Source organism: Conger conger, chromosome 15 (assembly GCF_963514075.1).
Source record: "Conger conger chromosome 15, fConCon1.1, whole genome shotgun sequence".
Classification (NCBI taxonomy): Eukaryota; Metazoa; Chordata; class Actinopteri; order Anguilliformes; family Congridae; genus Conger; species Conger conger.
Genome location: NC_083774.1, coordinates 38,290,025 through 38,316,517, shown reverse-complemented (window position 1 = coordinate 38,316,517; position 26,493 = coordinate 38,290,025). Strand labels below are relative to the sequence as shown.

Sequence of the window (26,493 nt, the reverse complement as noted above, 5' to 3'; positions counted from 1 at the left end):
TTCATAACCCAGTTAATAGACAATATTCCTCCAACTCCCCACATCATAAAACATACTCCCGAATTGACTTATTCCTGATCAATAACTCTTACACACAGAATAATTTAACCTCATATCCAAAGCATCATTATATCAGAACACGCCCATATTACTACCGTGAAGTAAACTTAACTAAGTTTGATTGCTATCCCTTACCTCGTATGGTGGACTGCATCGACCAGGTTGGTGCTGCGACTTTAGTGACAAAACTGGACTTACTGAAGGGATACTGGCAGGTGCCGGTAACAACCTGCATGCAGGAAATATCTGCTTTTATCACCCCCCTTTTCTTTCCACTTGAATTCCTATAGTGGACTATACACTTATACAGTCATGCAATTTTGCCTTAAAAATGCCCCTTCCACCTTCCAACGCCTCATGAACAATGTACTGAATGGTCTGGACGGGTATGATAGGCTACCATAGAAGTTTTTGTATAAACTTCTCAACCGCTGTTGCGCCCCTGACCAGTCTGCTTAGTAGCATAGTCAGTTTTCAGTGGTCAAATGAATGTGATGAGGCATTCAGGTTAATAAAAGCTTTGCAATGCAATGCACCAGTTCTTGCCGCACCTTGCTTTGATCGTCCATTCATCCTGCAAATGGACACAAATGGGGTTGGACTGTGTTGTTGCTGCCAGACAGTACGAGAGTACGCCGCATACTTCCCATGGAAATGTAACATGCATCTGTTAAAGTATTCTGTGTTTGAACAGGAAGCCCTTGCACTATTTTGGGGTCTTCAACATTTTGAAGTGTACATGGGCTCAGTCTCTGGACCCTTCATCATTTATACCAGGGGTGTCCAATCTTATCCAGAAACGGCCGGTGTGTGGGCAGGTTGTTGTTTTAGCACAGGACTAAGATAGCTGATTCTACGCATCAAGGTCTTGATTAAACACCACGATTAGTTCATTAGTATAATCAGGTGTGTTACTGCTGGGTTAAAACAAAAACCTGCACCCACACCAGCCCTTTTAGGATAAGATTGGACACCTCTGATTTATACGGACCATAACCCCTTGACATTTTTAAAGTCTATGTGCAATCCTAACCAACGCTTAATAATATGGTCTCATTTCTTACAAGACTATAATCTTGATATAGGACATATCAAGGGGACAGCAAACATGTTGGCTGACACGTTGAGCCGTGTGCCAGACTAAGGCCTTTAGTCCTACCCACTCTCTCATCCTATCTGTATCCTTTGCTGCTGGGTGACTTGGAGGTCTCCTGGACTACTCTGGTAAAGGTGGTGTTTTACCTTTTCCCCCTTGGACCGTGTGAGGAACTGGGGCCCAGTAAAGGTTTTCTTTTTAACTAAATTGGTGGTGGTTTCAGGAGCTCTGTTGGGCACGCCCCCCTTCTCCATTTAACTTTTTCCCATTTTTGCATACTGCATGAGCAGAGGTGGGCAAAGAGGGCTATATCCATTTAATTAATTACATTAACATTACATTAATGGCATTTGGCAGACGCTCTTATCCGGAGCGACGTACAGTTGATTAGACTAAGCAGGAGACAATCCTCCCCTGGGGCAATGCTGGGTTGAGGGCCTTGCTCAAGGGCCCAACGGCTGTGCAGATCTTATTGTGGCTACACCGGGGTACGAACCACTGACCTTGCGGGTTCCAGTCATGTGCCTTAACCATTACGCTACAGGCTGCCCTGTTCTGGATTTCATACTAACTTCTGACCTTAATTACATGATTACTCCTAACATTTGTGCCATCTGACATTTTAGCTACAGTACATTTCTTGATTAATGGCAGCCGAAGACTGCTCTTGTGTCCCCCTTTGACTGTGATCTAAACTTTGAGTGAACCGGTATTGGTGCATGCAGCCAATTTGTTCATTTAGCCAGGGTAATTGGTTGAAAGAAAAACCTGCGTACACACCGGCCCTCCAGGACCATAATTGCCCATCCCTGTGACGGCCAAAAAGCAGGAAATCCTTGACTGGCCGAGTCAATCACTGGATCTGAATCCAATTGAACATGCATTTTACATTCTGAAGAGGAGACTGAAGGCACAAAACAAGCAGGAAGATGGCTGCAGTACAGGCTGGCAGAGCATCACCAGAGAACAAGAAGGTCCTGCTTGAGTACATAAGCATAATAACAAATAATGTGTCACTGTCCAATTAATTATGGTGTTCATAGTGCTACAGTGCTACAGTGAATCTGTTTTCATGAAGACACCGTCTTTTCCGCTTGCAAGACTGCCAAATGTGCAGTAAAAAGCCCAAATCACCAAGACGTGCAGTTTGTAAGGCTCTAAACATTATTTTGCTCTTGTCAGTGTGACAGGTTGAAATATTGAATATGTTGAATGGTAGCATAAGGGTTGAAATATAATTTAAATGTCGTCATTAAATAACATCAAACTAGTAAGCTAGCTGATGTTAGCTAATGTTAGCTGACTAAATTGAAGACTAATGACTAGCTAGCTAGGTAGCTAACGAACATTAGTCTCAACAAAATACTATCAAACGCAAATTCAGAACTCTGCTTCTAACCCCCGGAAACTTTTCTCCATTTTCTCCTCTCTCCTCAACGCACCGCCTCCTCCTCCTCAGTCCTCCTTCGCTGCTGATGACTTTGCTGATTTCTTCGATGAGAAGGTCACAGTCATCCGCAGATCCTTTACAACCACCGCCCCCCTCACTGTGCCCCTCCCCCCCTCTAGGCCCATCCCTTCCTTTTCCACTTTCTCCCCCCTTACGGACTCTGATGTTTCTCAACTCCTGCTCTGCCACCGCCCTACAACCTGTGCCCTTGACCCTATCCCCTCTTCTCTTCTCCAAACTATCACACCTGACATTCTCCCATTTGTCACCTCCCTTGTCAACTCCTCCCTGTCTTCCGGCTGTTTTCCGGCATCCTCCAAGAGGGCCCACATCACTCCGCTGCTAAAAAAGCCTACCCTGGATCCCTCCATCATCCAGAACTACCGCCCGGTATCTCTTCTTCCTTTCCTTTCTAAAACTATAGAACGAGCCGCTTCTACTCAACTTTCTTCCTTCTTTTCTAACAACAACCTGCTAGACCCCCATCAGTCTGGCTTCAGATCGGGCCACTCGACAGAGACTGCGCTCCTCTCCGTCAGTGAGTCACTTCATGCCGCACGAGCAGCCTCCCTCTCCTCTATCCTCATTCTTCTAGATCTCTCTGCTGCCTTCGACACTGTGGATCACTCCATCCTCCTGTCTGCCCTGTCAGCAACGGGCATCTGTGGCACAGCCCTGGACTGGATTGAGTCCTACCTCTCTGGTCGCTCCTTCCAGGTTGCCTGGGCTGGTTCGGTATCGACACCTCGGCCCCTCGCCACAGGGGTTCCCCAGGGCTCAGTCCTTGGCCCACTTCTTTTTTCTCTCTACACTCGCTCCCTTGGCCCTGTGATCACTGCACATGGGCTATCCTACCACTGCTATGCGGACGATACCCAACTCTTCGTCTCGTTCCCGCCGTCTGATACGCAGGTTTCAGCCCGTATCTCTGCTTGCCTGAGGGACATCCAGAGCTGGATGGACAACCACCATCTAAAGCTCAACCCAGGTAAAACTGAAATGATATTCATCCCTGCTAATACCTCTCCCCATCTGGATCTCTCCATTTCTCTCGGGGATACCACACTCACGCCGTCACCCAGTGCAAGGAACCTCGGCGTGGTGATGGACAGCAGACTGTCCCTTTCCGAGAACATTGCGGCGGTGACCCGGTCTTGCAGGTTCTTCCTCTACAACATACGGAGAATCCGCCCCTTTCTCACCCCCTACTCGACCCAGCTCCTGGTCCAAGCGATGGTTCTGTCCCACCTGGACTACTGCAATTCCCTCTTGGCTGGCCTCCCAGCGTCCGCCATCAGACCCCTCCAACTTATCCAGAATGCAGCAGCTCGTCTGGTCTTCAACCTTCCCAAATACTCACACGTCACCCCCCTGCTTACTTCCCTCCACTGGCTGCCTGTCATGGCTCACATCAAATTCAAAACATTGGTGCTAGCCTTCCAAGCAGTTAAGGGGTCTTCCCCAGCTTATCTACAAAAAATCATCAGACCCTACACCCCTGCCAGACCTCTTCGTTCAGCCTCCACAGGCCGCTTGGCACCTCCTCTCCGAACCTCCACCTCACGCTCACGACTACTGTCTGTTCTGGCTCCACGGTGGTGGAACGAACTCCCTGTTGAGGTCAGAACTGTAGAATCTCTCCCCACCTTCAAGCGCAAACTGAAGACGCACCTCTTCAAGCAGCACCTCTCCCCATCCCTCCCTACCTCCCTGTGAACCTTAATTGTTGTCTCTGTGACTTGCTTTGTGTATCGGTATTTTTAGTTGGCTAGGTAAGCAGTGTTTGGATAGTTAACTTTGGTGACTTTTGCTCTGTTTGTTTGTTTGTTCAAAAAAAAAAAAAAAAAAAAAAAAAAAAATGGCCCTTGTCCTTATCTTTGTTGTACAGGTAGCAGTTGAAATTGTACTTACCTCTAGGGTCTTTCAGCGAACTTATCCCTGGTTATGGGTATGCACTTTGTTGTACGTCGCTCTGGATAAGAGCGTCTGCCAAATGCCAATAATGTAATGTAATGTAACAAGAAATAAATTACTTGAATGCTGTGTTTCTTTAATATAATATGGACCCCTTGTGTACTACTAGCTAAATCACCTAAATCTATATATCCAAGTGGCTAACTTATCTAGTTAGTTAGCTAACGTAACGTTGTAACAGACGGTTTGAAAGGATGTGTATTTACATAATATTGTACCCACTGTGGAGGTGCTGGTACATAATTCTTACAGCATTTAGACACTTGACACAATTGATGCAAGTAGTCAAGACAATAATTAATTCATTTGGTTTCCAGAAGCTCTTTAAAATGTTACATGTAAACATTCTTCTCATGTCACATTGTGACATTGCTGTGTCTGACCCCTCTATTGTTTAAAAGATTTAATTTAAATAAATATATTTTTTCTTATGTCGTTATTTTGAGTGTTTCGTTGTGACTGGATAGTAACATGTATTAGAGCTGGTGAGAATGTGATTTTGGACAAAGCAGCAATGTGTATTATCATCATTTTAATCATATCATAAGTTAATTTATTAGACATCCATGACCAAAAATTATTGAACAGGCTCAGGTAATTACATGTATTGTAATAAATCTCAGGTACATGATGATGATGATACATTCTTGCTTTGTCCAAAATCATATTCTCACCAGCTTTGATGCACATGTTACTTATCCAGTCACTTCATGTTATTCTTCTTCTCAGATTGAAACAAGCCTGTAAATATTGGTATTATGTTGGTGTACCATGGCAGGGATTGCTCTACACTGTGTAGTTTGTTCTGCAGAACACAGTCCATGACTTTAATGGCCTTAAATATGGCCAAACAATTTGTTTTTATTCTTGCTCCATAAACATCAAATTATTGTATGATAACAATATATGATGTCATGTATGATATACTATGTAATTCAGATTAGTCATAATTGGTCACATTTGGAGGCTCTTCAGTGCACTGTCCGCTAAAACAGGCAGTGTGGCATGGAAAATGGACTGTATGTGTAGACTCAGAGCATTCCATTCCATTCTCCATATGCTTAGCCCTTACTCCATGCCACATTTTTGCCACACTGCCTGTTTTAGCACACAGTGCACTAAAGAGCCTCAAAATTGTGCCCTTTGCGTCAATTTATAGGAAGAAAATACCCAGGGTTTGCATAACGCATTTTTACTAAGTGGTTTGCTTACAGCTTTTGTCTACCAAAAGCCTTAACTTTTGTTAGTGAGCTCAGAGAAGGGTCTTGATGACAAAAGAGGAGCTGGCCTATTTTTGTCATTGTTAATGTCATCCTGTACATTCAATTATCTGTAGCCTATACGCAATTCATTTATGTTTAGTCTAAATAACCCTGAAAATGTTTTGTTCCTTACGAAGCCAGGAGATATTGTGGCCACCCCCAGACAACCCTTGGACCCCCCCTTGGCCAAACCAGGAAAACAATCCTAGAACCGCCCCTGTGTAGAAGACTACACCAGCAGGATGACAGAGGGTACATTACAAGATGCAAACCACTCATAAGCCTGAAGAACAGAAAGGAGAGATTACAGTTTACTAAAAAGCACCTAAAAGTTCTGACACAAAGTCTTGCGGACAGATGAGACACAGATTAACATGAGTGATGGAAAGCGCTGAGAAATAAAGGAAATTCCCATGATCCAAAGCACACCACCTCATCTGTGAAACATAGTGTGGGGGTGTTATGGCTTGGGCCTGTATGGTTGCCAGTATAACGGGCTCACTTGTATTCATCGATGATGTGACTGTAGACAGAACTAAAACAATGAATTCTGAAGTCTACAGAAATATTTTATCTGCTCAGACAAAACCAAATGCATCCAAACTTATTGGATGGCACTTCATCATGCAACAAGACAATGACCCAAAACATACTGCTAGAGCAGCAAAGGGTTTTTGACGGCCAAAAAGTAGAAAATTGTCGACTGGCCAAGTCAGTCACCGGATATGAATTTAAGTGAACATGCATTTAACATGTTGAAGAGGAGACTGAAGGCAAAAAGTCCCCAAAACAAGCAGGGGGACAACTGCAGTGCAGGCCTGGCAGAGCATCACCAGAGAATTTGCAGGTCCTGCTCCACTACATAACCATAATAACAAATATGTTAACTGTCCAATTAATTATGGTGTTCATAGTGCTACGCTCCTCTTTCCAGAAAACACATGACTTCACCGAATACAGAAAATGTTTTTATAGCACTGACCCGCAATTCCAATTCATGTCAATTCATGTTTGGGTACCAAAATAAAGTAAAAAAGAAAGATATTTACTGACTGTTCCACGGCATATGTCCCTGTACTTAATTTTGTGGCATAATAAATATAATTTATAATGTTATTGACGTAACGTTGTGATGAATTGCATATAACCTTGTTTTGAATGTGATATTGCACTGGGTGCTCTGATTTTTATTTGTGAATTAAATTAGTCGAGTGATTCTATTCACAAATCTGTATTTGCTGCTGCAGAACTTTCCTACAGCCATTGCACCACAGACGTCCCCTACTTCATTCACCAAAAACACTCTCCTGGATGCAGGTCTAGATGTGTCAAAGACTACACCAGCAGGATGACAGAGGGTACACGACAAGATGCAAACCACTCATAAGCCTGAAGAACAGAAAGGAGAGATTACGGTTCACTAAAAAGCACCTAAAAAAAAGTATTGTGGACAGATGAGACAAAGATGAACATGTACCATAGTGATGGAAAGTGTGGAGAAATAAAGGAAATGCCCATGACCCAAAACATACTGCTAGAGCAGCAAAGGGGTTTTTGACGGCCAAAAAGTAGGAAATCCTTGACTGGCCGAGTTCACCGGATCTGAATCCAGTTGAACATGCATTTTACATGCTGAAGAGGAGACTGAAGGCAAAAAGTCCCCGAAACAAGCAGGAAGATGGCTGCAGTACAGGCCTGGCTGGTTGTAGTATAAATGTAATGCTGCATACTGCAGCTCTGAGACGCAAACAGACAGCAACATTGCATCAGGTCAATCTACAGTCATCTGTACTGATCAACACACCGCAAGCATGCAGGCAGTGGTAAGTTTGTCTTTTAAAAACATCCTACTTCTTTTTTATCTGTTGGAACTGAACCTCCATGAAAAGCAGACTATCCGCTGTACATCAGAGCTGCGCATGAAGTTGGAAAAGGCGGAACCTCCCACGATCCAGGCTCAGTTTGGCACAGATGGTTTTTACTCAAGCTGTCACTCGTCATAGTCTGGGTTAGTGGGCCAGTACAGTGAGTGTAACATTCCTTCATTCATATAGATGGAAACATTACAACCAGCCAGAATGTATTTGTTAATATGCAGGGCTGTTAATTAGCTTTTTAAAAACCTTCCTATTTGTCTGAATCTGCAAAGTTCTGCAAAGAAACGTGGGCTGAAAGTCCTGAAAGACTGCTGTCAAATTATAGGAAGCATTTGGTAGCAGTTAATAGAATAAAATAAAAAACTCTGTGAAAACATAGCTATCTTGGGTGGTCATTGCAGTGATGAGCAGGCTTATTTTCTCTGATTGAGCTCACAACTGACCGCAGTAGACAACTTCATATCGGGCAGCCTGTAGCGTAGTGGTTAAGGTACGTGACTGGGACCTGCAAGATCGGTTGTTCGAGCCCCGGTGTAGCCACGATAAGATCTGCACAGCCGTTGGGCCCTTGAGCAAGGCCCTTAGCCCTGCATTGCACCAGGGGAGGATTGTCTCCTGCTTAGTCTAATCAACTGTACGTCGCTCTGGATTAGAGCATCTGCCAAATGCCAGTAATATAATATCACATCCATTTCAGTCAGGACAAGTCACATATTAAGATTACTTATTTAAATGAATATGCAAGTAGGCATTTTTCAGTTTGGCACTGAATGGATCTACCTCAGGTACTGCAGTGCAAGAAGCAGTGTGCATTACCCCGTCTACAGGGAGCATCCCCCCCAGTACCTAGACGCAGATCCTAACAGCAGGTGGTAGCTGGGGTGGTGGAGGGTGATTAGCAAGACTGCCGTAGCAGGCAGAGCAGCAATGCAAGCAGAGACAAGCCCATGGAATGTCTGACTGTTGATATCAGGGAACAATAAAGGGGGGAAAAACCAGCCCTGAGCCCCCAGATAGGACATTATTACATAACCTAGCATGAGGCCAAGTTTCATTCTCTAAATCAAAAGTGCTGCAAAACTTTGCTAGTTTTGCGTGACATTTTTCTGCTTTGGGTGAGTGAGCCAATTCAGCTAACGTTATTAACCTCATTGATGTCATCTCACAAAATACATATATATATGCATATGGATATATTTGTATTCATTACAGTACATTACATGGCATTTAGCAGACGCTCTTATCCAGAGCGATGTACAATGAAGTGCAGATCAAACAAGTGCGAAGAGGACCAGAGAGGACAGTACAGTTCCGAGTCCGAGTGTAACCACACAGATATAATTGGAACCCTTGAAGAATACATCAACTTCCAAACCAGCATACCACAGTTGGCAGCTAGAATACCCCGAGTACAACAATACAATAACTAATACAAAAAACAACATCTATACAACTATATAAGTGCCATTACAGTCTATGGCATATATCAGGCTAATCATGGTGGTGAGTTAGGGAGGGAAAGGTGTAGCCTGAAGAAATGAGTCTTCAGTCTGCGCTTGAAAGAGGTCAGAGACTCTGCCGTTCTGACATCCACCGGGAATTCATAGTATTCATAGCTTCACAACAATTAGAAAAAATAACTGATGAGTATTTCTGGTGCTGACTACAGGACAAGCAACATTTATTTGGTGCTGTCAATCTGACAATACTTCCTGGCATTGGATCAGAGTGCTGTAAACCTTGTTCCTTGGTTTGCGATGAGGAAGATGGCAGTACTCATTCATTGATCATCGTTGCATGCCTTCAAAGACAGGAAACATCACGTATGGATTCATGGTATTTTGTGAAATATTTAGACTCGGCTCACTATCTGCTACAAAAGGCATTGGTGAAGTCCAGATAACTAACTAGGTACCTAACATTCATAGGTAGCTAACTTTGGCATTCAAGCAACTTGTAACTAGGATGTTTCAACAAGGACATTAGTCCTAGTCCTGATACTAAATTGAAAGGATATTTCTGATATTTCTGATTTTAAAAAATCACCTGATTTTAATTTCCAATAGTAAACCCCTGGATGGATTACAAAAATAACAGACAATTCTTTGTCAAGGAGAAAGTGGGCAGCCTGTAGTGTAGTGGTCAAGGTAAATGACTGGGGCATGCAAGGTCAGCGGTTCTAATCCCAGTGTAGCCACAATAAGATCTGCATAGCTGTTGAGCCCCTGAGCAAGGCCCTTAACACTGCATTGCTCCAGGAGGATTATCCAACGACTTCTGGCTCAAGTCATGCTCACTTACGAGTACGGATATGGATACAGATAATGTCGTTGGTTGAATGGATGGAGTATTAACTGGCGCAGTGGATTGAGTGTTCGTTAACTGGCTTGGATCTGCCCCATGTCAATAAAGCATGCCATAATCTTATCCCTGAGTCTGCTCATGGTTCTTCTGTCCTGAGTCCTGACAACACCATCATAATTTCAAATACACAATTGCCTATGTACAGTAGGTTTCATCTTCAAGCTTTGTTACATCACTGGGGGGTTCAGTAAGTTTGCAACAACTAGCATGGATCCATCTATTTTTGCGTCAATTGATTGCAATTTGAAAGTGTCTGATGTCAGATGCATTTTACTACATAAACTACACAAAACAGTAGGTAACACCAGTTGTTTTTTCATTTTTTTTGTTTAGTTGAGATGTTTGTGGGTGGGATTTGGTATAAAAAATACCAAAATCCAACAATGGTGTATATTTTGTCTGGCTTGCATAAAACAATACAACATTTTTTTCACCTGTCTAACAAAACCAAACAAACAAAGGTTAATGCATTCCAACAAAAACAATATTCTACATCTACATCTACATCCAAACTCTGCCTTTGGAGGACTTCCAATGAATCTCTCGTCTAGACCATGTGAAATAGTGGCATGTGTTTGATTTGGGGTTGGGTATTTGACAAAAATTTTAATCAATGGAACTCAATATATTCGTATAAGATATGTTGTTATTGAGATTACTGTCCTAATTTAAATCATTTGACCCATAATATTTAGCTTTAATGTGTCCTTTTAGAATCTCCAAATGCCCTTTTTGGAAACCAGCATTGACACAGCTTAGCAAAAACAATGCAGAATGCATTTTAAAGGATGTTTGCCCAGTGTTGTGGCTGTTTCTCCATTGTGTTTCTAACCACAATATGCACATCCACAATGATCTGTATCGACTCAAAAATCTTTTTTCAGTGAAAAAAGTTCCTGCTTCCACTGTGTTTTAGCTTCTGCAACTTTGTCTTAGTAATATTTTGAGTATTTTGTTTTTTTCAAGGTTGTGTTAAGAAAAGGGGGTGATATTGATGATGTTAGTAAAGCACAAAATTTTTAAACCACCGCTGTAGATTGCCATTCTGACTGCAAATAGTCTGTATAATCTCATTAAAGTGGTTATATTTATTTTGTCAGCTGGGCCATTGGAAATGTACCTGGGGCAACACAGGTACACAGACAAAATAATCCTTAATGTTTGAGTGTGTGCTTCCCGCATACAATAAAGGTTCATTAATAATAACTTTAAAATTATATACACGGAACAATTAGCCCTGAACTTGACACGTTGTGTGTTCAGCGATGCTCTTCTGTATACCACTGTTGTAATGAGTGGTTACTTTCTGTTACTGTCACCTTCCTGTCAGCATTGACCAGTCTGGCCTTTCTCCCCTGTTTGCTTTTCAAAAAACAACGAGGACCATCAAAGCTTAAAGGGTTGAGGATTGTGCTGGTGGGAAAGACTGGAGTAGGAAAGAGTGCAACAGCAAACACTATCCTGGGGAGGAAAGAATTTGAATCAGAGATCTCCTCTTCTTCAGTGACATCAAAATGCAAGAAGGCCAGAGGGGAAGTGTGTGGGGGAAAGGTGTCCAGGCCTTTTTGACACAAAGATCAGAAATGAGATCATACAGGAGATTGCAAAGTGTGTCTGTCTGTCCTCTCCGGGACCCCATGTGTTCCTGGTGGTGGTCCAGCTGGGCAGATTTACACAGGAAGAGCAAGACACAGTGAAGATCATTCAGGATATCTTTGGCTCTTATTCATCCAATTACATCATGGTACTGTTCACTCACTGGAGATGAGCTGAAGGGAAAATCTGTTGAAACATTTCTGAGTTGCAGTAAAGCACTTGAAGAATTAATGAATTACATTACATTACATTATTGGCATTTGGCAGATGCTCTTATCCAGAGCGACGTACAACAAAGTGCTTACCCATAACCAGGGATAAGTGCGCTGAAAGACCCTAAAGGGAAGAACAATTTCAATTGCTACCCGTACAACAAAGATAAGGATCAGGGCCTATTTTTTTTTTTAAATAAACAAACAAACAACGAAGCAAAAGTGACCAAACTTAACTATCTAAATACTGCTTACCTAGCCAACTAGGTAGGGGGGGATGGGGAGAGGTGCTGCTTGAAGAGGTGCGTCTTCAGTTTGCGCTTGAAGGTGGGGAGAGATTCTACAGTTCTGACCTCAACAGGGAGTTCGTTCCACCACCGTGGAGCCAGAACAGACAGTAGTCGTGAGCGTGAGGTGGAGGTTCGGAGAGGAGGTGCCAAGCGGCCTGTGGAGGCTGAACGAAGAGGTCTGGCAGGGGTGTAGGGTCTGATGATTTTTTGTAGATAAGCTGGGGAAGACCCCTTAACTGCTTGGAAGGCTAGCACCAATGTTTTGAATTTGATGTGAGCCATGACAGGCAGCCAGTGGAGGGAAGTAAGCAGGGGGGTGACGTGTGAGTATTTGGGAAGGTTGAAGACCAGACGAGCTGCTGCATTCTGGATAAGTTGGAGGGGTCTGATGGCGGACGCTGGGAGGCCAGCCAAGAGGGAATTGCAGTAGTCCAGGTGGGACAGAACCATCGCTTGGACCAGGAGCTGGGTCGAGTAGGGGGTGAGAAAGGGGCGGATTCTCCGTATGTTGTATAGGAAGAACCTGCATGACCGGGTCACCGCCGCAATGTTCTCGGAAAGGGACAGTCTGCTGTCCATCACCACGCCGAGGTTCCTTGCACTGGGCGATGGCGTGAGTGTGTTATCCCCGAGAGAAATGGAGAGATCCAGATGGGGAGAGGTATTAGCAGGGATGAATATCATTTCAGTCTTACCTGGGTTGAGCTTTAGATGGTGGTTGTCCGTCCAGCTCTGGATGTCACTCAGGCAAGCAGAGATACGGGCAGAAACCTGTATATCACATGGTGGGAATGAGATGAAGAGTTGGGTATCGTCCGCATAACAGTGGTAGGATAGCCCATGTGCAGTGATCACAGGGCCAAGGGAACAAGTGTAAAGAGAAAAAAGAAGCGGGCCTAGGACTGAGCCCTGGGGAACTGTGGCAAGGGGCCGAGGTGTCGATACCGTACCAGCCCAGGCAACCTGGAAGGAGCGACCAGAGAGGTAGGACTCAATCCAGTCCAGGGCTGTGCCACAGATGCCCGTTGCTGACAGGGCGGACAGGAGAATGGAGTGATCCACAGTGTCGAAGGCAGCAGAGAGATCTAGAAGAATGAGGACAGAGGAGAGGGAGGCTGCTTGTGCGGCATGGAGCAACTCACTGACGGAGAGGAGCGCGGTCTCTGTCGAGTGGCCCGATCTGAAGCCAGACTGGTGGGGGTCTAGCAGGTTGTTGTTAGAAAAGAAGGAAGAAAGTTGAGTAGAAGCAGCTCGTTCTATGGTTTTAGAAAGAAAAGGAAGAAGAGATACCGGGCGGTAGTTCTGGATGATGGAGGGATCCAGAGTAGGCTTTTTTAGCAGTGGAGTGATGTGGACCCTCTTGGAGGATGCTGGAAAACAGCCAGCAGACTGGGAGGAGTTGACAAGGGAGGTGACAAATGGGAGAATGTCTGGTGTGATAGTCTGGAGAAGAGAAGAGGGGATAGGGTCAAGGGCACAGGAGAGCAGGAGTTGAGAAACATCAGAGTCTGTAAGGGGGGAGAAAGTGGAAAAGGAAGGGATGGGCCTAGAGGGGGGGAAGGGCACAGTAAGGGGGGCGGTGGTTGTAAAGGATCTGCGGATGACTGTGACCTTCTCATCGAAAAATCAGCAAAGTTATCAGCAGCGAAGGAGGACTGAGGTGGAGGAGGCGGTGCGTTGAGGAGAGAGGAGAAAATGGAGAACAGTTTCCGGGGGTTAGAAGCGGAGTTCTGAATTTGTGTCTGATAGTATTTTGCTTTGGCGGCAGTGACAGCAGAAGAGAATGCTGCCAGGACAGACTGGTAAATTGTGAGGTCTGAAGGGTCTCTGGATTTTCCCCACTTCCTCTCCGCTGCGCGGAGGCTGGTCCTGGAGGTACGGAGGGTGTCAGATATCAAGGACTGGGGGGGGGGTGTGCAAGGTGGCTTTGAGACAGGGGGACAGAGAGAGTCAACGGCGGAGGAGAGAGATGAAAGGAGGGTGGCAGATGTCAGAGGGGAGTTCGGAGAAGGATTCGAGAGGGGGGAGTGAGGCGGTGACCGTGGTGGCAAAGGAAGAGGGTGAGAGGGAGTGGAGGTTACGGCAGGCTGAGGAAGTGTGGGTGGGAGGAGGGGGAGGAGGATGGGGAGGAAGAGGGAGGGAGAATGAGATGAAGTGGTGATCACATGTATGCAGAGGGGTAACCGTGAAATCGGAGCATGAGCAGTTCCTTACAAAGACAATGTCTAGGAAATTGCCCGCCTTGTGGGTTGGAGGAGAGTGTTGCAGGGAGAGGCCGAAGGAGTGGATTAGCAGTAGGAAGGCAGCAGCCTGGGAGGCTTCAAGGTGGATGTTGAAGTCTCCAAGGAGAATCAGTGGGGTGCCATCCTCAGGGAAGGAGCTGAGAAGGGTGTCTAGCTCATCAAGGAAGTTTCCCAGGGGCCCTGGAGGACGGTAGATAACTGCAATGAAAAGGTTAGTAGGATAGGATAGGTAGGATACTGCAACAGAATGGAATTCAAAAGTGGATATGGACAGGTCAGAGAGGGGGAGAAGAGAGAATTTCCATGAGGGGGAAATTAAAAGACCAGTACCACCACCACGGCCGGAAGGCCGAGGAGTGTGCAAGAAGGAGAAGGAGGATGAGAGGGCAGCGGGAGTGGCGGTGTTGTCAGGTGTATCCAGGTATCCGTTAGGGCAAGGAATTGTAGGGACTGGAGGGAGGCATATGCAGGGACGAAGTCAGCCTTCCGAGTGGCAGACTGGCGGTTCCATAGTCCCCCTGTGACAGCAAAGTCCTCACAGGGGGTCAGCGGGGGGTAGCTGAGGTTCGAGGGGTTCCGACGTCCTATGTCGCAGGGGGTGTCTTCGAGGGAGAGAGCAGACTGGGATGGGGTGAAACATAACATCACAAACTGGGACGGAGCCTCGCTCTGACACGCCTATTTAAAATCGCCTACAATTGCTCACAAGCAATATCAAATCAAAGCTAATCTACTGACAAATTCCACAGCTATTTAAGACAAATGTTCAATCACTCTACAGGTATGCAACCAGTATAAGTGATTAACAGCAATAGAGACAAACAAACTGGCTCAAGCCCTAACCTCTGCTGTTCAAATTAGCAATTTCAAATCAAAGGTTACCGCGTCTAGAGGAAGGTCCGCAGTGATACTAACACACCTGCACTTAATGAGTGCAGTGGTATATACCATGTCTTTAACAGTAAGGATAATAATAATCTCTCTCAGCAATCAGAGCTTCTGCAGAAGATTGATGAGATGATGGAAACCAATGAAGGAAGCTACTTCACCAATGAGATGTACAAGCTGGCTGAAGAAGAGATTGAAAAGAAGATGAAGATTATTCTGGAAAAAAACAAAATGATGAAGGAGCAGGAGGCTAGAGAACAAGCAGAGAGACATAATGATTTTACAGGCAACACAGTAGCAGCAGCAGCGTTTGCAGGAGCAAAAGTAGGAGCACAGGCTGGAGCAGTATTAGGTACAGTTGGAGCAGGAGTTGGAACAGGACTTGGAACAGGAGTTGGAGCAGGAGTTGGAACAGGAGTTGGAGCAGGAGTGGAAAGAATAATGATAAAAGCATCAGACAAATGTACTACACAGTAACCTCTATTCTTGCTGGAAGAGCTAACAGAGATCATATTAAAGCTTCTTTAAAGATGTATGTACTTGTACCCTTAAGTGAGATGCTTAACCTAAATTGCTTTAGTAAATTTCCTGCTGTTTTAATGTATTGTATGAAAAGGCTGTAATCTGGGTATGTTGCTCTGGATAAAAACTTCAGCTAAGTGCTTAAAATGTAGGCCTAAAATTCAGACTGCAGTCGTTAGATAATACTACAACTACTACTAATAATTGTGGTGACTACAGTGAGAAGATGGGCAGGGTTTGTAATGTGACTCATAATTATGATTATTATTATTAATAATATGTCACTTGATAAGCATTTTAAAATAAATAGATTGTGTTTATACTCACTGGGTCTCATTCATGAAACGTTAGTAAGTCTATGTGCAGATTTGCACATAAACGTCCACGCTACTAAAAACCTACTCCGGATTCATGAACGCCGCGGGAAACTCAGATCTGATCGTAAACTCGTGTGTATGATCATGAATGCCAATCCATCGTAAAGTGAAAGTACGCTCCCGGTAATCAGCAATTAGCATAAATCCCCGCCCATGAATAGACAATGATTGCCATATAAGGAGGTGTAGACGCATCCAGTCGACCTGTCAGTCATCATGGCGCAAACAAGGAAAGAGAAAGAAAAAAAAAAAAAAAAAAAAAAAAAAAAAAACTTTTCCGAAGCGGAGATCGAAATCATCTTGGGTGAAATATATTTTATTGGGTAAAAAATATTTTCAGTAGTGGTGTTGTGACAGGGACAGGCAAAGCGAAGGCCTGGAAGGAGGTGTCAGATGCTGTTAATGTTGCCTCTGTAGACAATAGAACCATATCCGAGGTTAAACGTAAATGGTTTGACATGAAACTGATGGTGCAGTGGGTAGCACTGCCGCCTCACAGCAAGGAGGTCCTGGGTTCGAATCCCCGTCGGCCGGGGCCTCTCTGTGCGGAGTTTGCATGTTCTCCCCGTGTCTGCGTGGGTTTCCTCCGGGTACTCTGGTTTCCTCCCACAGTCCAAAGACATGCAGGTTAGGCTGATTGGAGAGTCTAAATTGCCCGTCGGTATGAGTGTGTGAGTGACTGGTGTGTGTGCCCTGCGATGGACTGACGACCTGTCCAGGGTGTATTCCTGCCTTTCGCCCAATGTATGCTGGGATAGGCTCCAGCCCCCCTGCAACCCTGTTCAGGATAAGCGGGTTAAGATAATGGATGGATGGATGGATGGATGAAACTGGAGGCAAAGAAACGCATAAGCGCACAAAAAAAACATGCATCAGCCACAGGAGGAGGAGGCTCACAGGCACAAATATCACCTGCTGACGAGCGCATCGCTGGCATTATTGGGGAGCCCTCTCTGTCAGGAATTATACCTGAAGTATTTCCTGTGTATTTTGCTAGTTTCTGGATGTGATGCTCTGACTTATGGTAGAACCTATGCACTTGTAAGTCGCTTTGGATTAAAAGCGTCTGCCAAATGACTAAAATGTAAATGTAAAATGTAAATGTAAATACCTGACGGAGACACCGACATGCCTCCACTGGAGACAACATCAAACCCAGATGGTAAGGTGATAATTGTTGTATCATAATACATTCTGAAAACCATCACTGATAGCTTAGTGGTTAGTATAGTTTAACCTAGGTCGTACAGTCCCACCAAACAAACAGAACATTTGTGGGGGTTTCTCTTCGGATTGAATGAAGTGGAAACGGGAAACCAGTAATGTTATATTGTGCGATATGGTGCGTAATGGATATCAGTGTCGGAATGTAGAGCTATTTAACATTCATTTCAAGAAAGGATACGGATAGCGTATAGCCCACTGCAGTTTTGTATGCATCGTCTTCAAATTATTTGAATCTTAATAGCCTAAAGCTCTGTTTTATACTCTACAGCTCCAAACAACTCTTCAAGGGTTCTGAATTTCTGTATGTTTACACTAGGACTCGGAACTGTACTGTCCTCTCAGGTCCACTTTTGCACGTGTTCTTGTGTTTGATTTGCACTTTGTTGTACGTCGCTCTGGATAAGAGCGTCTGCTAAATGCCACGTAATGTAACGTAATGTAATGTAAAAATAAGTCAGTCTGCAGCCAACGTAAATTAAAGATTTTTCAAATAAGATTTATTTAATGTTTCTTTCAAATTAAAAAAGAGCCACACATAAAATGAAAAAAAACAAACGTTGTGTCATATTTCTAGCTGGCGAGTGCTCCTCCCATGATGTGGCTCCACCACCTGCCGCCGCCGCTGCTGCTCCTGCTGCACCCAGGTACCGACGCCGAAGAGGTGATCCGGCTGTCCTTACGGATGAGGTCCTGAGGAATCAAGAAAGTCTACTTACAGCAGTCAACCAAATCAACACGTCCCTCCAAGAAATTAACACCAGCTTGAAGGAAATCTGCAAGGCACTTTTGCGTCCTCAACAATAAAGTGTTATGTTGTCAGTATTGTGATGTCTGTGTTTATCCTGGGAAAACACTTATTTACTACAAGATAATCAAGCTACTCTCTTTTACTCTGATAATTAAATATAGCCTATTTGTATACATTTTAAAGAGCATGACCTGAAAATGAACTGAGGTAGCCTACTGAAACAGGATGTTGTATATAAATATAAAACAAAATACAAATGAAACTAACTTTTTGCAAAGCTTGTCGGCCTAAAATGTGCACAGCTTATTCAGTCTTAGCAACACTTACCTTAAAATTGCTCTACAAGTCGCTGGCGTGTCTATAGCAGCCGCATTTCGAGGCCCAAGAGCTGGTTCCGGAGGCAGTCGTTCCTCTGCATTGGGGACTTCAGGCAGGGGAAGGCCCTGTTTAATGGCCACATTGTGCAGGACACAGCAGGCTAATATTATTTTGCACACCTTCACGGGTGAATAAAGAAGGGTACCACCTTTATTGTCCAGGCAGATCCATCTTGCCTTCAAGACCCCGTTTGTGCGCTCCACAACGGCCTGAGTAGCAGCGTGTGCCTCACAGATCAGTTGCACATTAACGGAATGAAAGTTTTTCCGGTTTATGTAAGCAAATGCATCACAAAGAATGTGTAATCTATTGAGTTGATTTTCATAGATAATTCACAATCATGAACCTAATCTGGATCTTAAACCTGCTAATGCCAACTAATTTAACTAAATGTATTATATTTTTAATTGTCATGTTCATATCACGTGTTTCAAAGGCATCTGCGTATTGTTTACATAACAGCGCAATATGAATAAAAACGTAAATTTCCAATTGTGACAAGCATTATTTATGTGCATTCTTGAATTTACACAAGCACTACGCGTGGTCAGCAGCAGGTGTAGATTTTGTTAGTAGCTACGAAAAGATCGGAGCTACTAAAATATTGATGAATGCCAAAAACCCGTAAATTCCACTCTACTCGCATTTTACACACAAATTCGTTCAGCTCACGTTTCATGAATGAGACCCAGTGTGTTTCTACCGTTTCTTAGTATTCATCATCATCATCATTATCTTTTTCTTCTGGCTAGGGTGTCTATAGGGACGGCCTGTAGCGTAGTGGTTAAGGTAAATGACTGGCACACAAGGTCGGTGTTTTTAATCCCGGTGTAGCCACAATAAGATCCGCACAGCCGTTGGGCCCATAAGCAAGAGCGTCTGCCAAATGCCACTAATGTAATGTAATGTACTGCAAAGTATGCAACTGTAACTTACAGTTTGAAATAAATAGAGATTCCGCTAAACACTCCCCGAGATATTACATTACATTACATTATTGGCATTTAGCAGACGCTCTTATCCAGAGCGACATACAGTTGATTAGACTAAGTAGGAGACAATCCTCCCCTGGAGCAATGCAGGGTTAAGGGCCTTGCTCAAGGGCCCAACGGCTGTGCGGATCTTATTGTGGCTACACCGGGGATTAGAACCACCGACTTTGCGTGTCCCAGTCATTTACCTTAACCACTATGCTACAGGCCGCCCCCAGATAGGTTGCTAGGCACAGGACAGGAATGGATAGCGTATGTGACTCAAAGTAAGTACTGTAAAGGAGATATAGGCTGATTGGTCAGCATTTTCCCTCGTCTACAGTGACTCATATGTGGGTAACTGCCACAAAAGAAAATGTGGGACAATAATGGCATTTCTTTTGATGGGAGGATTTCATATTTTTCATATTTTACAGGAATGCTGGTAACACTAAATCAAACTACGATTAGCTGATGCAATATTGCTAATGTGTATGCTTATACAAATAACTCACAGCACCCCTGCAAATTCCACTTCTGTCTCTGAATTAGCCAAAGAAATTAGCTGTAGAAATAAGAATGTAACATTCAGATTAAAATCTTTGTGATATGTCATTATAGATGCAGAAACCAGGAAGCTGTGATCTTAGTGCTGAATTTCTTAGAAGCACTTGGTGCTACAGTCACCTCAAAAAGTATTGGAACAGGAAGGCCAATTATTTTGTTTTTGCAATACACTGAATACATTTGTGGTTGAGATAAAAAGATGAACACAAGAGAAGAGTTCAGAATTTCAGATTTTATTTCCTGGTATTTACACCTAGATGTGTTAAACTACTAAGAACATAGCACCTTTAATATCAGACCACCCAAATTTTAGGTGACCAAAAGTATTGGAACAGAGGGTATTTAGGTAAATGAAAGTAAATAACACTTATTATTTGGTAGCATATCCCTTGCTTGTAATAACTGCATCAAGCCTGCGACCTATTGACTTATTACATTCTTCTTTTGTGATGCTTTTCCAGGCTTATACTGCAGCCTCTTTCAGTTGTTGTTTGTGTGTTTTTCCCTTCAATCTCCTCTTCAGGAGATGCATGCTCAATTTGGTTAAGGTCTGGTGATTGACTTGGCCAGTCTAAAACCTTCCTCTTTCTCCCAAATGAATCGTTAATAAGTGTAGGGTTTTTACGCTCTACGAAATAGTGAGGATGACTATTTGAAACGTATACGTCTCAGTCCTCACGTGGGTGCCAATTATGTAGGGGAAGCAGTGTTTACTGCAATTAGTAATCAGTTCCATAAAATGACTATTATCTGAAATATCTTAATATATTAAAATATATTAAACTATACATTTATTATTTTAATTAATCAATTAAATAACCAATATTAATATTTCTTCGGAAGACAAATTTAACTTGGCTCTCATGTCATGCAACACTAAAACAGACACCGGGTTTAATAAAATAATTTATTAAACAAAACTACAGACACAGACCAGGACTAATGGAGTCACTGAGAATGCCAACAGGAAGAAAGGGGAAGTTTTCCCGGTGGCTATCTAGCGCAGCGCGTACACTAGTTCTCCGGGCTGAAAGTGTCCTAGACTTGGTTACTGTAAAGTAAGCTAACTTGCGTGGTAGGATCTCAGCCTCTGTCCGAGTGGGCAGGAGGGTGGCTGCTGTCCAAGCTGGCAAGACGGTACTAGAAGGGAAGAGAAGAGACTGTGATTGTCCTAGCTCTTATACTGTGAAAATGTTTTGGTCTCCGCGTTACAGTATTTGTTTAACGGTACCTAGACGTCAAGCCAGGGTTGTGCTGTCGAAGTGTCCTGTGGAATCATGGGAAGTGGTCCCTAAACATGATTACATTGATCAATACAATTTTATCGCTCAAAAGGTTACATTTCAAAAAGACATTTCAATGAGTAACCTGGTGATTAGAGAAACATTTTCATGATTAGACACAAATCCCCTCGACTGGTGGAAAGTTAAAAAGTCACAGTTCCTTCGACTGGCAGGCTACCTTTGAAAAAGAAAAGGCCCAAATTGGGAAAAGCTACACAATAGTGGAATAGACCACCTTATGGAGGTCAGCAAAGCACTTTTGTCCAATATGTAGTGTGATGATTGTGTGCTTTCAGATAGGACAGGCATGACCAAATTCTTTATGGAAAAATAAGGAAAGAGAGGGAACAAACTTTACAGTTTGTGTGTGCTTATCAAAATGAGTGATTTCCAATCATGGTGATTAGCTTAAAGAGGTCAAATGTGTGTGTGTGTGTGTGTGTGTGTGTGTGTGTGTGTGTGTGTGTGTGTTTGCTTAAATGAGAAAGTTCATTTTGGTTTCAAATAGGTTTAACCCTCTGGGGTCAGGAGCATCACCGGCGATGCAGACAAGATCAAAACACGTCCAGTTCCTTGCCTTCGTCGAAAAATGTAGTTGCGACTAGGCCCCATCAACCGGAAGGAGCTTCAATGCTTCCTTGGTTCATTTGAAACTACAGCTCTGTCGCTGCTCCCCTGTCCGCCCTGACCTCCAGCAAAGTTACCTTCGGCTGGTCCCCTGAAGCCCACGCCGCCTTCCTCGAGCTCAAGAGGTGCATTATCTTCCGCTCCTGTCCTGGCCATCCCCGACCCTGAAAAGCAATTCATCCTCAAGGTGGACACCTCCGACACCGGGGTTGGAGCCTTACTCTTGCAAAGATCCCAGGACGATAAGGTCCATCACTGTGCCTTTTTGTCCCTCCACCTTTCGCCCACCAAGAGGAATTACAGCATTGGCGACCGTAAGCTATTCGCAATTAAGTTGCCGTTTGAGGAATGGCGCCATCTGTTGGAACGAGCTGCCATTCCCTTTATCGTCAGGTGGAGACGAAACCCGCCCAATCTGGCAACAATGGCTGCTGCCTGTGTCTGTTTATTGAGCTGAGCCCGCACTACTGCTGACATCACTCACAATGCATTTTTGCAGCCAGGCAGCCATACTGTGCGTTGTGACTGAGTGTATGACAGAGAAATTCGTTTTTATTACATTAATGGCATCTGGCAGACGCTCATGCCATTAATGCTTATGTCAGTCATTAAGAGGAAAAATGCATGCATTTTAGCATTTGAGTCACTTTTCTAAAGTTGCTAAAAAGTTCAAGATAAATTTTAAAAAATTGCTACATTTGTTGCTAGGTGCTGGCGTACACATGCATGGACTCCACATTTTGGGCTGTACAACCATAATACTTAATTCTGCTTAACTGGGGCCCGATGTACACATACGTGGATACCTACACTGCCATCTAGTGGTGTTGGAGGAATTACAACACACTACATGTGATGAGAAAATGGATGACGGCACGCAGGAAAGTTTGGATGGGAGCTCCTGACCGAAACGTCGACCAGGTAAAAAATCCAATCCGATTTCATGGCTTATTCTTGTTCAGATATGCATACAAGTGTTGTAAGTTTGTCATGGCATGTAAATTTGACAAGAATTACGATGTAAAAACGATCTACTGGGCCGCTAAACATGATGTACACATATGTGTACAGAGGGACATAGTTTTGTTGAAAATGTTTAGCATATTAGCAGCAAGCTAACGTAAACAAACAACTGCTAGCTAGCTAGCAACAAAGTCAGAGCCTACTACAAATGTAGTTTGGGACGATTTTGGTAGCAAATAATACTTTACAATAGCCAAAAATAGCTACAAACAGATGAAGCATGTTTTATAAATCCACATGGATTCTTTATACAGTACTGTTATTAGAATTTTCTCATGCTTTCATTTCCAGGGCGTATTTCTCTGTCAACAGCGGATGCTGGGGGCAATTGATGGAGACAACTCCGAGGTAGAAGATTTATCAGACATTGATGATGACATGCTGGATGCTGATTATCAACCCCCACTACGGGAGCAAGCAGCAGTGAGGACAGTAGTGGGGATGAGGACCCCATTCTACAGCCCACTGAGCCCAGCAGGGGACGTAAACGTCACCGTGATGAAGATGATGGTGAACCAAGACCCAGTGGATATTTGTTTCACTGGATCTAATTGCAGATGGAATGCAGCTGTGTGCTCAATCAGTGGGCAATTAGGGCCTCAGGGCTATGTGAAGGCTTGGGAGGACATAATTCATGGGTTTCATTGTAGTCCCAGATCTGCCATGTTGAGGACCTACAGGTGTTTTGAATGAATTGATTGCATAGGATGCTATGCAATAGAGCCAATTAGACAAATGATACACCTGTGTAGGTCCTCAAAATGGCAGATCTGGGACTACAATGAAATCTTGCTACAAATGAAACCCATGAATAGACACAGCACCATTCAATGTTTGTAGCAAGATGCTAATTTACAACATCTGTCAACAGGTTCACGCCCTCGCAGACGTCGCCGTCGGTCTGGGCACGTTGAGGCTGATGGCTCAAACGATGGCCCTGAAGAGCCAACACCAGGACCAAGCCCAACCCAGTCCAAGAAAGGTACTTGCTCTTATTTTGGCATGTTGTTTCCGTCCACTCAGAAACAACAATGTTATGCACCAATACACCTCAGTGAATTCCTTGTATGGGTAACTGTGTAACTTACTTTGCAGTAAGGCCTAATTTTATTCTGATTCTGATTCTGGTTCTGCAGGACGTAGAATGCGCTGGAGGGCTACTCCGCTGACGCCAAACCTAGTCCAGTTTGAGCATGAGGACGAAACCGAGCAGGACAGAGAAGGTTGGACCCCACTGGACTATGTAGAACAGTATATAGATAAAGACTTGATGCAAATGATTGTAGATCGCTCTAATGCTACCTCACTGGGTAGAAGTGGGAACCTACTCAACACATCAGTTGACGAGATGTATAATTTCGTTGGTGCCTGCATTTTGATGTCCTGCGTCCCATACCCACAAATCAGGATGTACTGGTCCAAACGCCTGAGAATGCCTGCCATCACTGAAAAATTCAGACGCGACAGATTTTTCAGACTGAGGGTATCACTAAAAGTGGTCATTGATGATGACGTTCCAGAAGACCAGAAGGAGAGCGACAAGTTCTGGAAAGTGAGGCCTTTTCTGGATCATGTTCTGAAAGGCTGCAGGTCTCAGGCTCCACCCGAATATGTCTCTATCGACGAGCAGATAATCCCATTTACCGGAGCCTGTCCGTATTGGCAATATCTGCCAATGAAGCCAAACCCAGTTGGCATGAAGAACTTTGTTTGCGCTACAGCAGATGGCATTGTGCTGGACTTTTACATGTACCAAGGTGCAAATGCACTGCTTGAGCAGGTCGAAGAACCAGAGGGTCTGGGTTTGGGAAGCTTGGTCATCGCTCGTCTGTGTCAAACTCTGCATCCTGGTACAAAGGTGTACTGTGACCGGTTCTTCACAACCACCCAATGTGTGGAACGAATGATGGAGAAGGAGGTGTACGTGACTGGGACAGTTATGAAGAATCGGATCGCTGAAGCAGTGCAGAAGCTACCAACCGACAAGACGATGAAAAAGGACGGAAGAGGTACCTCAGCAGAGGTTACTACTGAAGATGGAAAGATGTCTGTGGTGAAGTGGTACGACAATAAACCGGTACTCATGATGTCTGCTGTTCATGGTACACAGCCAGAAGACACCTGCAAGCGATGGGACAAGAAACAGAAACGATATGTGAACATCTCGCGACCAAGCGTCATCCGTGAATACAACTCCAAGATGGGTGGGGTTGACTTGGTAGACCGGATGATGAGCTATTATCGCATGAGCGTCCGTACTAAGAAGTGGACATTGCGGATGCTAATGCACTTCACAGATCTCGCTTTAGCCAACAGCTGGCTACTGTACCGCAAAGATCTTGCTGCATGTGGTACACCAAAGAAGAGCATCATGCAGTTCCTCGAGTTTCGTACGGAAGTGGCTCAGACCTTCTTGGCCCAGCATGACATCGGAGAAGACGACTCTGACCTTTCGGAACCAGCAGACGACGCAGACCTTCCGGAACAAGGGAAAAGACGTCCAGTGAGGGCAGTGCCCCATATCTCAGTCCGCAGGAGGGCTAATGCACATCTTCCAGAGGTGATCAGCCTGAAGAATGCCGCTTGCTGCAGAGCGTCAGGCTGTTCTGGGAGAACCCGAGTGCGGTGTGTCACATGCAAGGTGTTCCTGTGCTTGCAAGCGGCAATCTTTTTTGGCAGGATAGATGTTTTATATTTTGTTCAGCACTTCAAACGAGCCAGATGCGACTGTGCCAGAAGGGACAAATTGTTGTTTCCCCTTTAGTTTTTTTGCACTTTGATACACAGCCTTTCACACATAGATGTGAACATGTTCCTATAGAAATAAGGGCATTCCTAGTTTGAGTGTAAGTAAATTACCTATGTTTTTGGGGATGTTTTATATTTTGTTACAGATGTCTTCCTGCAACTGTTTGCAGCACTTCAAACAAGTAAGTATGTGACTTGTGTTTACTTTTTTGCACTGATATTTTTTAACATGTTCATTGTTCAAAATTGTTCATTGTTCATATGTGTGACTTTATTGTGTTCTATGGGAATTCAGACCGAGAGTCCACATATGTGGACATTTTTCTCAAAAACTACATCATGTCAAAAGATGATGCTTAGTTTTTATACTTATCAGGTCCCAATAAGCCCAAATAGCAAAGAGAAATTAAAAATGCATACCAAAAAAGAGTGCGGGTCTTAGGAGGTAAAAAAAAAAAAAAAGTTGTCAGGCTAGTCTGAAAAGTTGCTAAATCTAGCAACAAAATTGCTAAGATGACATCTCTGGTGATGGCATCACTCATGGATTTATTGCCGGCCATTTTCAGCTGCTTATTGGCCAAGCAGAGGGCTGTGTGCCAGGCATTTGGGTACTCTGTATAGATCAGCTTTGATAACTACGTCTTTTAGAACAACAAGGTCTACCTTCAGAGTCTCTGGGGATTCTCTCAGTATCTTGTGTCTGTGTTATT

At 44.0% G+C, this 26,493-nt stretch overlaps 1 pseudogene; it reads left to right on the top strand.

Annotated features, from left to right (window-relative positions):
• The first annotated feature begins 200 nt into the window (after positions 1–200).
• On the top strand, positions 201–22,486 carry LOC133111123 (GTPase IMAP family member 9-like; annotated as a pseudogene).
• The last annotated feature ends 4,007 nt before the right edge of the window (positions 22,487–26,493 follow it).